The sequence below is a fragment of the Protopterus annectens genome, chromosome 2.part1, assembly GCF_019279795.1.
Source record: "Protopterus annectens isolate FY-2018-M chromosome 2.part1, PAN1.0, whole genome shotgun sequence".
Taxonomy (NCBI): Eukaryota; Metazoa; Chordata; order Ceratodontiformes; family Protopteridae; genus Protopterus; species Protopterus annectens.
Window position 1 is genome coordinate 617660827 of NC_056729.1, and position 16395 is coordinate 617677221.

A 16395-nucleotide genomic window follows, 5' to 3' on the forward strand; every position below is an offset into this window, starting at 1 on the left:
AACAGAGGCTAAAAAGTTGGAATACCAAAGAAAAGTTAATCAGAAGCAATCTACTAGCACATGGCACGAAGAAACTATCAGGCAAGGCATCAGATTGAAGGAGTATTCTTTCAGCTTCTGGAGGAGTTGTATAGCCCATACACAAGTCCATGATGAAAGAGGAAGAGTAGTCCACCCTAGAAGCAAGATCACGTAGGAAAATGAAGTCTGGGAAAGCAGAAGGCACACATGAAGACACAGCACATAGAAATTTAGTTATGTGGTAAGTTGGGGAGAAATGGCTCCTGAGGGTACTCAGCAGTATGGAGAAAATTCAGATTCCAGATGGCGATTGTAAATAACCATTCTAGTGCCAGTGTACAACAACAAAAGGGGACAAGCACAACTGTGGACAGTACAGAGCTATCAAATTCCTGTCACACTACACAAAAATGCTGTAGAGGATTGCTAAATGAATACACAGAGTAATAGAAACTAAGATGTGAAATGAGCAGTTCAGACTCAAGGTATGGGTAAAGCACAACAGATTCAATGTTTGCAGTGAGGCAGAGAGAGGGGGAGGAAGAAGCTAGAGATGGGAGAGTCCAACTAGGCATTTCTAGACAGGATTCCAAGAAAACCAAATTGGGTGGTCCCTGCAGTGGTTTGAAGTCCCAAAAATATTGATAAAATCTGTAGACAGACAGGATCCAATAAGTAGTATTATTCAGATATACAGAGGGGTTCATTTTGGAGCCTACTGCTGTGCATACTAGTAATGGAATACATCAGAAAACAGATTGGAGGGGGACAGATAAAAGGTGACGAATGCAGAGTTTGTGGCATTACAAGCAGACTAGGAACTGGAAATTGAAAGCAAAACTGAAGACACTGGATGAAGCAGATTACATCCTGGTCATGGCAGTTGAGGAAATCAGAAAGAGTGGACAATTGTGATAGAAGGGAAAATTGTGGAACAGGTTATCTAGGCGTTTTTGAGGAGAGGGAAGTCAGAATGAAGAGTTCAAAGCTAAAAGGGCTACAACCAAGGGGCACAGAGTGGCGAGGTAGTGCATGCCAGAAGAAAGCTAAAGAAGCTGAAAAGTAAAGTGTGCAAAAGAGCATTTATAGTACAGGGGTTAGGAAGTAAAGGCAAGTTGAAGAATCTAGAGTCAGTGAAAATGAAGTGCCTGAGAGAGGTGGTAGTTTGCACACTGTGGGACCAGACTAAAATTATGACATAGCAGAAGCCAAAGTATTTGCAGAAAATTGGAAAGAGCAGATTATGGTGTTTGGGCATGTGTGCAGGAAAGCAGATAATGATTTGTTGTTTGGACTTTGGTCTACCACTTCACGGTTCTTTCCCAAATATGTAATTCTAGTAATAGCCAGGCATACAAGTGTTTCCTAACCTAGACAACTGCCTGATAATCAGCCTCAGGTCAGTCCAAGTTTCATTCTGAACCTAAAAAAAAATTTTTGGAGGAGGCTTCTCAGATTCAGAAAGAATTTTGGGAGTATTTTCTATGCACTTCCCTGATGGTTGTGTTTCTTCCCCTAAGAGAAAGGCAACATTGAGCCTAAATTCTATGCCACATGTGACACGAGCAATGTAATTTATTTGGCCACTTGCGACCTTTGCGGAGCCTACTATGTGGGCATGACCGCACGTAGATTTAAGGACCGCATTTATAACCATGTATATGACATCAGAAAAGGAAATGTTACTAATGTGCTAGCTAGACATTGTCAACAATTTCCATCACATATATTTAAATTTAGGGTTTTGCAGCAGCTGCACCATAATAGAAGAGAAGGTGACATTGTAGGTGCTCTTGAATTGAGTGAATTAAAATGGATTTTAATCCTCAGGGCACATAGAACCAGGCCTGAATTTGGCCCTCAGCATCAGACCGGCCCTTTCGGGCAGCAGATGAAGCCGTTCTAACACAGTCACTGTATTAATTTTATTTTTAGTATGTTTAATGAAGGTATCCAATGTTATATATTTCTCTTCTCATTTTACTCCTGCTTCTCCACCTTTCTCCTCCCTCTTTTTTCTTTCCCCTTTCCCTTCCTTCCTTCCTCCCTCCCTTCCCTCCCCTCTCCCCCCTCCCTCCCTCCCTCTTCCTTCCCTTCCTTTCTTTCCATCCCTTTCCTTTCTCTTTCCCCGTTTCCTCCTCTTCTCCCTCCCTTCATTCCCCCCCCCCTTCTTTTCCCTCTCCCTTTCCTCTTTTCCTTTCTTTCCTTTCTCCTCTTCTTTCTTTCTCTATTCATTCATACATTGTCTATGTTTTCACATTTTATGTTGATTTAGCTTACATTCATCGTGGTACCTCATGTTTAATGATGTGTTTTTAAATGATTTATTTGAAAGTATTGCATTCATATCTTATTGGTATTACATAGTTGCAAATGGATTTTTATATGCATACTTATGTATTTACTGTTTTTATATAAGTATTAACCTGTGTCCAAGTTGTTGTTTTATTAAATATTTTTATATTTTTATAAACATAAATATTATATAACCAAATTAGTAGGTAGATTTTAGAAGAGTTGTGTTTAAAGTATATATACATTCTTTAAACAAGTGCATCTTTTTCAGGCAACTGCTTGAAGTAATATTGATGGTTTTAAAGCATGTTTACCCTTTAAAATGCTGATTAATTTGTTTAAATTGAATGATTTAAATTATTTAATTAGGGTGGGCGTTTTATACTTAAGGATGGGATTTTGCCTTTTGTAATGTAACCTGAGGAAGCGCACTAGGATAGTGCATGAAAGCGCTTGTTCTCTCTTCAAATAAATTACTTGCTTATCCTATGGTGGTTCGTGGTGGTTCCTTGCAATTCTACAAGTCATTTCTGAATGCAATTTTTAGCTAATATTCAAAAGCCTAGAGGGAAAAGGTGCAGACCATCCCTGGCAAGGCAGTGTGGTCTGGCAGCCATCTCCTTCCATACTGAAATATTACACCCCCTTAGAATCTCACCAGAAACCAAGCCAATTACTAAAATCATCTTTGGTTTGTATTGTACATCATCCTTGGAGAAGGTAAAATGCTGCTCAATGCTAGGCTCACACCAGCCCGGGACACACAATCCGAGAGCTCCACAATGTCTCTCATAATATAGTCTAGGGAGGCACATCTCGGGTCATTAACACCCACATGGAGTAAGAGTCATACTGGTACTTGTGGTCTAATGACAACACGAGGGTGTGCAGAATGTGGCAGATCTTGGCCCCTGGTAAGTAAATGACAGTGACCCTCTCCTTTCTCAGCCTGGCGAGAGGGACATCAGTGCATCTCATGATGGTCTCCAATGACTAGAATGTTGGATTGTGTGGTGGCCTGCCTTATGGGCTTAGAAGTAGAGCCTCCACGAGATGTCGCTGGGTGCATTGATGTAGGTGTTTTTGAAAGAGTGCATTCAGGGCTGTTGAGGGTATTTGTTACGTGTACTTCATCTAGGTGGTCTTTGGGTTTAGGAAGGTTACATTTTAAGTGCCTCAGCATATGTGGGTCTACCCATCTGCTTGTGTGTGATAGGTGAAGTGTGTGTACTACTGGCAACCTTATGACATTAGGAGTACTTTTATGCGAGAGCCTTGCCTCCAGTGACATTGTGTAAATACATCTCTCATACACCATAACAGTTTGACAATTAACCATACCATTCTTTGTAGAATCCCTGAAGACTTCCTGCCATCACACTATGACAACAGCAGTGGTGTGTGTGTGGGGTGTGGTGTGTGTGTGGGGTGTGGTGTGTGTGTGGTGTGTGGGTGGGGCGGTGTGTGTGTGTGTGTGTGTGTGGCACGGTGTGTGTGAGGTGCGTGTCCCAAAGTCTCTGACTACTGGGTCAGCTCTTAGGGGTGTCTTGTCAATATAGTTACCAGGGGTGGATGACTTTCCAAAAGGATACTATTATGCATTTCTTGGTATTTAGTTTTAAATCCCTGGCTCTGATACCAGTTTGTGTGTGCTAGCCCTTCCTGGAGAACATTTTTGTTGGTGTGGGATTCAATGACCGCTCCTAATTTGCAATCATCTACAAATTTAGTCAGCCGGAGAACACTTGACATTGGTCTTGACTTCAGAGAAATAAATGCTAAAAAGCAGTCCAAGGACCGATCCCAAAGGGCCTCCACTTGTGAATGGATTTGTACAGATAGACTACCTAATTCTAACTTCCTAGGTCCTGTCTGTGAGCCACAGTCATCAAACAGGTGACATATGAGTTTATACCAAACTTCTTGACTTTGGCAAAATGGTTCACACTACCTACCTTGACCTGGCCAAGACATTCGGCACAATAACCACTCTCACTTTGTTGACAAAGTTGAGGGGGGAGAGAGGGATAAAGTTGGAGCTGAATTTGTCGGTCAGTAGGATTACTATATCTTTTGGCTCCATTTACAATGAGCTCTGCACATAACTGTGCACTGTCTTTGAGGTTGTAGACATAGCTAAAGAACAAATTGGCATTGTTCTTGGCCTGGGAGGCCAAATTTACTTCAAATTTGGCTTTGTTAGACTATTTGTCTTCAGAGTGGTTTAATTTGATAAGCATGCTTTTATCCAGTTGGATGCTGCACCTGCTAATTTTTTGCCATGATTCTTCTTCCTTCTGTTATACACCCTATTGATTTTGCGATTTCACCAGGGTGGCTTTATATATATTTTTTTTTTTTGGAGTTGGCTCTACTTCTTCCTGGTGGGTACAGCTGGCTCTCTGCAGCTATTAACATGCTTGTACTGGGTTTCTGTGAACAATTCTGCATAGGTAGCAGTCTTCTCAGGGTTTTTGGGGGCTTGAAATTTTGCAAGGTTATCACTTAATAGCAGGACATTAGCCTTAGAGTAGTTCCTGAATATTCAAGGGCTAACTGGGGGTCCGAGTTTTACTTTTACTTCAGAGGATACCATTTTGTGGCCTGACCTTACCAGGGAAGGCATTACATTAGGGGGTGTCCAGCACTCTCCAATACTGGCGATTACCAGATCCAGTACAGTTGCAACCTTGGTTGGTGTACTGGGAAGTTTGTGTTTACAAAACCCAGGAATCTCTGTGCATGTATGTTTGGTGTCATATAGGACTCCTAGTTATTAGTGGGGTAGTTAAAGCCGTCCACGAATATAGTATTGGGTTGGATGGTGAGTGTTTCCAATAAGTTTAAATACATAGCATGGGTTTCCTGGGTCACGGGGGGGGGGGGGGGTGGGACCTTCCAGCTTGCATGGAAATGGCATTGGATTTTGCCTATGGTGATTTGAACATGGAGTAGCTCAAGTGCACTGCCCTGTTTGACCAGCTCTGAGGTATATTTCTTATGTAAATCTAGACACCTCTACCTTTACTCCCTTGGTGTAGTAGCTGGTCTAAATGAGTGACTGCACATACGTCAGCATTCTCCAAGGTGACTAGAGCTTCTAAGGAGTGGAGTTACTTGTTTAGACTCCTAGCACTCAGCAGTAACACCTTTAGATTTTCTTGGTTTGATTTGCTATGCTGGAAGTACTTTCAGTTTGGCATTGCCTTAAAAGGCACTATAGGGAAGGCAATTTTTAGCTAATATTCAAAAGCCTAGAGGGAAAAGGTGCAGACCATCCCTGGCAAGGCAGTGTGGTCTGGCAGCCATCTCCTTCCATACTGAAATATTACACCCCCTTAGAATCTCACCAGAAACTAAGCCAATTACTAAAATCATCTTTGGTTTGTATTGTACATCATCCTTGGAGAAGGTAAAATGCTGCTCAATGCTAGGCTCACACCAGCCCGGGACACACAATCCGAGAGCTCCACAATGTCTCTCATAATATAGTCTAGGGAGGCACATCTCGGGTCATTAACACCCACATGGAGTAAGAGTCATACTGGTACTTGTGGTCTAATGACAACACGAGGGTGCGCAGAATGTGGCAGATCTTGGCCCCTGGTAAGTAAATGACAGTGACCCTCTCCTTTCTCAGCCTGGCGAGAGGGACATCAGTGCATCTCATGATGGTCTCCAATGACTAGAATGTTGGATTGTGTGGTGGCCTGCCTTATGGGCTTAGAAGTAGAGCCTCCACGAGATGTCGCTGGGTGCAGTGATGTAGGTGTTTTTGAAAGAGTGCATTCAGGGCTGTTGAGGGTATTTGTTACGTGTACTTCGTCTAGGTGGTCTTTGGGTTTAGGAAGGTTACATTTAAAGTGCCTCAGCATATGTGGGTCTACCCATCTGCTTGTGTGTGATAGGTGAAGTGTGTGTACTACTGGAAACCTTATGACATTAGGAGTACTTTTATGCGAGAGCCTTGCCTCCAGTGACATTGTGTAAATACATCTGTCATATACCATAACAGTTTGACAATTAACTGGTTGTAAGTAAACATGAATCAATTTCTACACTGCCTCAGGATGCCCATATCCACCAAGCTGGTAATGGAGATGGTGGGAAAGTTCATATGCATGGCAACAAACCCTTTTTTATAGATTAGACAGTTGGAGCATCCCATTTGGAAATGAGGGGACCGTGCTGGTCACTTCCAACTATTTGTCGTGTGCGCAACTAGGTATTGGTGAAATTTTTAAGGTGTCTGCGTCTATACATAATCCACTGAGTGGGGAATTCTTCATATAGATTTGTTTGCCTTTGTAGTCTAAACTGGCTGTCAAAGAGTTCTGTTCAGGATACCTTGCAATGAGGTCTTGGACACAAATCCATTTTCAGTACCCTGGATGGGGAAGTCCCAGAGTCCTTCAAAGTATCAGTAAGGAGTTATGTTGAGACTCCCTTTTGGCCCAATCAGTAGTTCTAACATCCCAACTCATGCAGCTGGGCAAGGGCAATTACCAGAAATTGCCCCATTCACCTCAATATCCAAAATTTGAATACAGCTGTTGGAACGACAGGTTTTTTGATCCCCTTTAGAAACACACCTGTTTCTCTGGGGATGTGCAACAAGTATTGATGGAGGCAGGAAAACCTGCTACTAGGAAGTCTAGATATGGAATGAGGAAAACACTATTTTTATGCCAAAATATGAACAGGACCCATCTCAAGCAGGGGCACCAGCGTTTTTTCCAGTACCTGTGCAAATCGCTCAATTCTGATCTTGCAAGCAGTTCAATAAAGGTATAACACTACAAGATGGGTGTAGTTTTCAAAGGCAGAGCCAGCTTTGTTTGGCTATTCTTCAGTGCACTCTGGTCCTACTCCATCCACCCTTTAAGCTTTGGCAGTTGCCCCATATGAAAGGACTACTGCAGTAGTGATTTAAGAACTTGGTACAGACACAGTTCCTTGACAGTAGATGTTGAAACATCACTGTTCCCCTGCAGAATATATTCTCTGGTTGGGGTACAGTATGTCCCTTTTTCCCCCCCCGACAAGAGTTTATTCAGAATAGTAGGCTTCAGCATCCCTTTCCAAGGCAAGAATATTAGATTTGGTGCATCTTTACATCCTTTTTATACTGGCACATCTACTCAATGCTACAGTCAGGTAAACTCACCAGGTCAGATGAGGAGAAAGTAGCAGTCGGTTGCCAGGATTCGTCAGATCACACATGCACTAAGGTCTCTTGGCAACAAGTACCATTACAACGGTCAATGCTCATGTTTGGTGTGAATGACCGGAGATGTACCTCACTGGCTTATATGGAGAGAGATTATGGCGCTCGCAGAGTACATGCCCTATGACCACAGCCTTGAGCAGCATATTACTATCACCTAGAATGATGCCACAGTATAAACAAAAACATTTATTTCAATAACTAGCTTAGTTTCTGGTGTCATTCAAAGGGGATCCAGTTTGTCAGCCTGGGATGACATGGTTAACAAACCTTGCTCCTTTGCAAAGGACTGTTTGCACCTGGCACCACTAGGCTTTTTGCTGCTGGCAAAGGCTCTTGCCTCCCCATAGTGCTTTTTAGTCAAGGTCTCAAACAAAATTGCCAATGGGAAAATGGCCAACCATAGCAAAATAAAGGTTATGCTGCTAAATGCTAAGAGCGTAAACCAAAAGCACACTCTGGAAGCACTTCTATCACTGGAGGATGTAGATGTCTGTGCAGTCACAGAAACCTGGTTCAAGGCCTCAGAGTGCCCAGGTCTTGCAAGGCAACAATACTTTCCGCACTTTCAGACCGCAAAGTAAACATGCGAGAACCAAAGGATCTATATTAGAGATAAATTCACCTCTATGGAGTTGCTCCAAGTTCAGATTACTGTAAGACCCCCACTTAAGTCATAGCTATAGGTCCCCCTCCATGGATCATGATGCGCACTAAGCTTACTTGACCAAACCGGAGTCAATCCAAATACTGCCAAACACTCTGGTCATGGGGGATTTCTGTTATCGCACCATCAACTGGGAAAACTATTCTAGCCCTAATGCACTACTGCAAAAGTTCCTTGACTTAGTTAACTCAAATGCTTTGAAACAAATTGTTCAACTCCCAAGAGGAGGAACAAACATATGATACCTGGTCCAGACAGGTGCACCACTGCAACTATTGGACCCTCATTACTTAAATATGACCACAAATTCAGTCACCTTTGAACTGGCTCTAACACCAGAATTCCCAAAGAGCAAGTCAAAAACTTCAAAGCAAACCATACCCTCCCAGGGGAAGGTATAAATGCATTCCAAGCCCCGTCCCTAGCTGGAAGTGGTAACCACACATAAGCTTACACTAAAGCCTTGCACAATCACTTGTATAGTGTACAGCCTTACCTGTTCCAGAGAGAATCAAAGCCAGAGCCCCAATTAAAAAAAAAACAAAAAAGCCAACCTGGTGGACATCCAGCATCAACAAACTTTACAACCAATGCAAAAAGCTGCTGTCTAAGAAAACTAAGGTGAGGCCCCAACAATAGAAAAACACCCTCTATCAAATCCTCCAACGGTAACTAAGTAAAACTTAGCAATCACTGCCAAGGATGACCATACGGCCTTTTACAGTTACGTACATAGCCTAAAAACGTAGGACCCAAGCATGTGCCGTACTAGTGACCAAAGGTATCGCACACACTGATCCTGCAGAGATAGCAGACCTGCTTGCTGACAGATTTGGTGAAAATTTCACTTCCTTATTCCCTCCAAACTTAACAAACCTTTCCTCTAACCCTCCACCTTACATATCGGAATAACAGGTCATTAATGACTTGTCTAAGGGGGGGGGGGGGGGCAGGCTCTAGTGGACCAGATGGCATCCCAGGCTGTCTTATAAAACTAAAAGATGAACTAGCATCACCATTAAGTACCCTCTTCAGTCACAGCATAACCATATGCTTTGTTCCTGCAGAAAGGAGAACAGCAACACTTATTCCATCCACAAAGGTGGCTTAGCAACAGACCCAGGGAATTATAGATTCAAGTCTGACCAGCCTCATCTGTAAAGCCACAGAATGCATCATGGACCTCAAATAAAGACATAGGTGATCCCCAAACCCGGGATCAGACCCAATTTGGCTTCAAGGGCAGATCCTGCCTGTTAAACCGGCTGGATTTCTTCGAAAAATTGACCAGGGCAAATCTGTGCACAGAGCATACCACAACTTGGCAAAAGCATTTGACACAATCCCACACTCCGGCATTCGTGATAAACTTGGCAAACTGAATATAAACTCCTTTGTTGTAAGATGGGTTACCAACCAGAAGATCCATCACCGACTGCCACAGGGGTCAGTGCTGGGCCCCTTACTGTTTGGTATATATATTTCTCAGATGTTCAGGCCAAAACTAGGGGACTAAGGCTGACCAAGTTTGTGGGCAACTGCCAACTGGATGCCATTATTGAATCCCCAAATTATATCAGTATACTTCAGGAGGGTCTTACGCAGACCAATAACTTGTGTCTCTTAGTCACGGTCTCAAAATGAATGCAAAGAAATAGCTAAGGCATTGCCTCTAGAGCAAAGCAGATTATAACACCTCTATATGCATCACTAATCAGGCCTATAATGGAGTACAAACACACCTTTCGACATGTACTGTACAGAGCACTTGCAGCAATTGGACACCCCTCAGAGATTTCTAAGATCAAGGGACTCCAGTACACAACTTACACAGACTGACTAAAGTTGCTGTCACTAAACTCAGCATCATACAGACTTCTTAGGGAAGACTTGTGCCTGGCTAACAGAGGAATATCTGACCCAAACCTAATGAATTTGCTGCACATCTGTAAATTAAACAGGACTAGAGCTACCTGTTCCAGGGACCCAGATATGGCCTGTGACTTGAATAGGACATGCTGGAGAAACAGATTGGTCTCCCAGCGACTGCTGCATCTTTGAAATAGACTGCCAACTCATGTGAAGCAGAGCACCTCTGACAATGTTCAAAAAGAACCAGGATGAGTGGATGGGGCACTGTAAATTCTTACTGGGGATAGAGCCCACAACCCTCCTGGACATGGGCAGTCATTACTAAATACAATTCTGGGGACTAGAGTACCTATGTTATTACATTGGGGTAATACAGTTAAGCTTGAAATGGCCTCTGGGTTGATAGACTAGTAACCTCCTATGATCTTGCGCCTTTGGTATGTAATTGCACTACAGTGCCACTAACCTCATTAGCAGCAAGGTGCATTACTGAATAAGGGACTTTATCAAAACAGCCTTGGATTGTTGAGCAGTCCTAAGACTTGTAGCCCTAGTTCTATGAATCACAGGGGATGGAGACACTGACAGATATGGTTAAGTAATTGGACTTCTGTTTCCTCTCTGTTTTCAATACTAACTGGGTGAATTTTGAACTTTCCCATGCTTTTATCCAGTTGAAGTGTTATAACAGCAAAAGGATGGGAGATCTTTTCCATCTGCAACCCTATTAAAAAGTTTCATTACTTTATTTTTGATTTTGTTACTGTAGTAAAAGGCTAACACATTGGCATACAGCACTGCAGTAACATGTTGCTTACGTGACACTTGTTCTTATTTTGCATAATCACCATGGATGTATACTCTACTTGCTGTCTTACAATGAAACTGCCCTGCTCTCATATGGTTTAACAATACATGTACAACATGCATTCATCTGCCTGGTACCTTTCTGGGACAGATTTTTGGACCCTTCTGGTTTGCCTTATTTGCTCCAAGCTAATGTGGCCTGAAGCATTACATGTATGTTGACATTATGCATCGCTCTCTCCTTTTTCAGTGATGGGCTCTTGACAAAATAGTCCCTTTTTATTGGTTTAGAACTTGGGGGTCCTTCATATTTGACACTAGTGCAGTGCGGAAATTTATGATGCGACAATATAGGATCAAGATATGGCTGTGTCCTCTTGTATGCAGAAAATGCATGAGGAGAGCAAGAATGTCAGTTTGGTTCCCATTAAGAGGGTATAACCATGACTATTCTGTTCATGCATGCTTGCTGACAACTGTTTAACTGTGCTTAATTAAACCAAGACCAGCCAGCTGTCTGTGCACTTGTCAAGATGTGCATGGCACTACATCATACACCAATGCGGACTACTGAAACCCTGCCATATTTTTCCTTCTGTAGATCCAAAGTGGGAATGGTCAGGGTGTTTCCTCTCTCAATTCCAGGGTCATACTGTTTTCTGGTTTGAACTTGTAGCCTTTCAGAGTGGAGTGTGCAAATTTTATGGTGCAATTCCTGAGCCTAGGTTCTGTAATGATGCTGTGCAGTGCTACATATGTGGGGTACACTTGCATTTATCAAGTGTTCAGTATACTGTGCCAGTTTCCACTCCTCCAATTGGTAATCCATTCTCCACTGCATGCATGTTTTGAGCAGCAGAGCATTTCCATGGAATCTTATTTTTTTTCTGTACTGTGAATCACTCCAGTATGTTCAACCAGAAAATTCCATTCTTTAAACCAGCTTTGTGAAAATCCACCTTAGCTTAGGGAAACCAGTTAGTGAAGAAATGTATGGGGTGGAACCTTTTTTTTTTTTTTTTATCATATTGATGAATCATCAAATCATACATTTTCTTCTTGCAGCATGACAATTTTACCTCGAGTATTTTGATTTTTAATTTGGTCTATTCAAGAATATCTCAACATTAACAGCTCAATAATTTCAACACCAGTTTAATTTGTAAATACATGCTGATGGACTAATCTCTGCCCTACCCTTGCTCATGTCTTGGCATGTGTGAAAAAGAACCAAGCTTAATTATACTGCTGTCTTATGCTTTGTGCTTTATCACTGGTGTCAGTCAGCTGTCCTGGTTAGCGGAGGATATCTGTTTATTAGAAACTTAACGCCAAACAGTAGTGATGAAGCTGGCTTCAGTGGATGGCAGAGGAGGCTACATTTCTCCGAACACTTCCTGTTCTCATTCAAGTCATGGTACAGACGGAACTTTCTGTAATAGAAGGCATGGAATTCACAGAAACTGGGGCCAGGATAAGACGAGATTGAATAAGACCAGACTATAAATAGCTTGGATGACACATCACACCATAATATATGGTGCAACCTTTAGTATGCACAACGAATGCCATTTTTAAATGCTAAAAAAGACAGCAATTGCATAATTCACATCTTTAAAATTCTGAGCAAAATACAAGAACGGTTACATTTGCTTTAAAGTGCAAGAAAAGATAAATTAGGCTGGACTGTCAGTTAGCCAGGATGGAGATAGGTTTAGCAACAAATAAGCTGCGTGCTTATGAATGGAGTAAGGAATCAGTTTGAGAGCAGCACTCTAGTTCTGGATTGATGTCAGTACTGACTTATCTTTGTAGGAGGAAGCAAATTTCTCTGTCGCAAACAACGCAAAAATGATCTGTTCTTTCTGTTAATGGGAATAAGCAAGCATCTTTTGGGTCTACATTGACTAGAAAGGCTTGAGGGGAAAAGACTAACATTTTGATGTTTGGAATGAGCAGAAAAGCGTTCAAACTAGACAGACCTAGAATGGGCTTTGAGGTTGCCTCTTTCCTTAGGACCAGGAAAAGTAATGATCAATGCTACTTTTGTCTTCTTTTCCTGGACCACTATATCTGGTTTTCTAGCATCTATCTTTTGAACTGTTGGTAATGGGTGGTCCCATGTGATGTAGACTATATTTTTTATGATGCTTTGTGCCTCATTTCCTGTGTTTTTCAGCCACTTCAATACCATAATATTTGCAATCTCCAGTGCAACAGTCTTGCCACATTATTATGCCTTTCAGTATACAGTCCTCCTGCTATTAGTATGTCGTAACCAGCAACGCAGTGTGCAACTGTTTCCAATTCTGTTTTACAAAACCTACATTTATCTTTCTCCCACATGTTCAATGGACTTTGTAAGCAAACATGTATGTAAGCCAACTATCTTGTGCCACCAATATTAGCCTTTCAACTCTTGATTTGAATTTGCCTCTCCTTAAGCATTCATGCTTTTGTTCCTGATCAACATGAGGTTCTTCCAGATGTTTTCTATACTTGCAACTATATTTACGGTTTTGCCACATTTCTTGCCTTCCCAGCTGGTACTCCACACCTGTAACATTAGCTTTCAAGTCAAAGTTAGTAAGGTTGGCCAAGGTTTGATCTATGCAAATTTAATTGCTCGAGAGGCAAGAGAATGCATACCTTTTTGTCACAACTATCACTTTTGTCAGCATTCAAATATATGACAGCATGGTCAGCAGAGGGATTTTATAACTGCAATGAACCTTGGGCAGCCACGGTGGTGCAGCGGTTAGCATTGCCACCTCACAGCAAGAGGTTCTCCGGTTCGATCCTTGGCTGGGGTGCCTTTTGTGTGGAGTCTGCATGTTCTCCCTGTGGTCGCGTGGGTTTCCTCCACGTGCTCCGGTTTTCTCCCACATCCCAAAGACATGCTGTATGTGGACTGGACAATCTAAATTGGCCCTAGGCGTGAGTGCGTGCGTGTGACTTCTGTAGAAGGTTGGGCACCGGGCTGGCAACTCGACACTGTAAAACTCCACTGCTAATCATGGGAGGACAGGTGATCCTCTGTGGCAACCCCTAACTGGGAAAAGCCTAAAGAAGACTGAATCAGTAACCCTAGAGAACCTGTTGGGCTTTTTGGGGACTATGGGGACTAAATTTGAGGATACTGAAACAGAAGAAAGGCATCTTTAAGAGTTTCCAGAACTTGAGGGTGTACCTTTCTACCTTTTCTGGAAGCCAAACTTCTTTACCCTCCCATTAGGAAAAAAAATTAATCTTTCTTCCTTCAGAAATGCAATGTGTCCTCCACCTCAAATTTATATCCAGTGGGAAAGATAATTTGAGGGGGAATAATAAAGTCTTTCATTGTCACAATCTGACAAATTCATCACTTGCAGAAGAGGAAACACTTCCTTTTAACAAGTGTCAAAGTGGATGCAAGCAACGAAGACTGAAATGGTGCACTCACTCAGCAAATTAACCTAGTTTGCCTTTTTGTCCAAAAGGGGTAGAAGGAGGAAGACCAAAATGTTTAGTGTTTTGGGTAGGTTTCTTAGGTACATCTAGGATAGAAACAATAGGCAGAACCTCCAAAAGACAGCCTTCTACGTCTTCCCCTACCAACAGCTGGCGAATACCTAACATTTTTCTGTCTTCCTGGCTGTTTCATAGGTAAATGCAAGGCTGTCACTCTGTACACTATTACAAGCTTAGCCCATAACCAGAGGTCAGAATCAAACCCTGCACTTTGTAATGGTGAGCTATGCCAACTCCTCACACAGTTTGGAGTGAGCAGACATTGGAATACTTTGAGTCATAGTGAACTCCAAAGCGGATATGCCAGTAGGCACAGAAGAAACCAGATGTTCTGGAGGGTTTGACATGCTCCTTAGAACAGGTGTCACAGACCGCCCAAGACAGGAGGTGGGGGGGAACGTACAGCTTCCATAAAATTACCTCTCCCAAAGGCTTTTTCCAGGGGGGGGGGCGAGGAAGACTGCTCCTACGGCTGCATGTGCCAAGTCCTGAAGATGCTTGTACTGGAAATAAATGTGAAAGAAGTTTACCCTACTTCTAATAGTCTTTGGGCAAATGACAGACCGTACAATTTCACCATGTTTAGCCCCTATGCAAAACACCTACAGTGAGTCTTTTTATGGTTTGGTGCTAGCAAATTTGTTGAAAAAAGGAACAAAAAAAACTGAAGAGTCCTCAACAGGGTAAATATCTGCCTGAAAACCCTGAAGCTGACGACATAGAGAACTAAAAGGAAATGCTGAGGAGAGTTGGCATTTGCATACAGAGGTTCTATGTTTTGGCACATCCATGTCCATTATACTGACATGTCTGCTCATGCTAAGGGATGGAACATGAGGAAGGTGCCTGAAGCTTTGTAGACTCTCCAGACTACAGTATCCTTGGCAGGATGCAACCTATATGCAAGGACTACTGCAACAGTGTTCTAATTACTGCATCTTATAATGGCAAATGTTCAGGGAAAGAACACCTGTTGTTGGGAGGGTAGCCTAATGGTTAGGGTGTTTGCCTTACAAACACAAGGTGCAGGGTTTGAGTCTCACAAGGGATAATTGGCTAGGCTTAAAATGGCTTGCAAGGGTAGTTAGCTTAGTACTAATCTATGATGAAGTTGAGTGCTACTATGAACCAGTCTGTGTAAGTACCTTAAAAAAATGGGAGGGTGACCTAATGGTTAAGGTGTTTGCCTTACAAACACCAGGTGCAGGGTTTGAGTCTCACAAGGGATAATTGGCTAAGCTTAAAATGGCTCGCAAGGGCAGTTAGCTTAGTACTAATCTATGACTCAGTAATTCTTTAATTTGGGGGAAGGGATGCTGAGGGAATAAGCAACAGGCCACGGTGGTTCAGCGGTTAGCGCTGCCGCCTCACAGCAAGAGGTTCTCCAGTTCGATCCTCGGCTGGGGTGTCTTCTGTGCGGAGTCTGCATGTCCTCCCTGTGGTCGCGTGGGTTTCCTCTGACATCCCAAAGACATGCTGTAGGTTGATTGGACACTAAATTGGCTCTAGGTGTGTGTGTGTGTGTGTGTGTGTGTGTGCGCCTTCTGTACAGAAGGTTGGGCGCCGGGCTGGCAACTTGACACCGTAAAACTCCACTGCCAATCATGAGGGGACAAGGTGATCCGCTGTGGCGACCCCTAACCGGGAAAAGCCTGAAGAAGACAGAAGCGACAGCTTTTCTGGGTGGTAGCAGGTAAAGTGTTAAACAGGTTGCAAGGACATTCTGGGTGCAAGGATTCAAAAGGCATGTCAGCTGAAATGGAGGAAAGATGTGCTTTGTGTGTCAGGCTTTACTTTAACAGATCATTTAAGTGTTCCAGAATCTTGGACACCAGCATTGTGCTAGGGTCCCAATTCTTGTGGTACCGCAGGGAAACCTATTCCAATGAGCTAAGCAGGATTTCCTTGTGGTAGGTTTCCTTATCACTCAAGTATGGTCAAAATGTCTTGTGAACTGCTACCAGAAGGGCAAGTGTTAAATATTTTACAGGTAGGC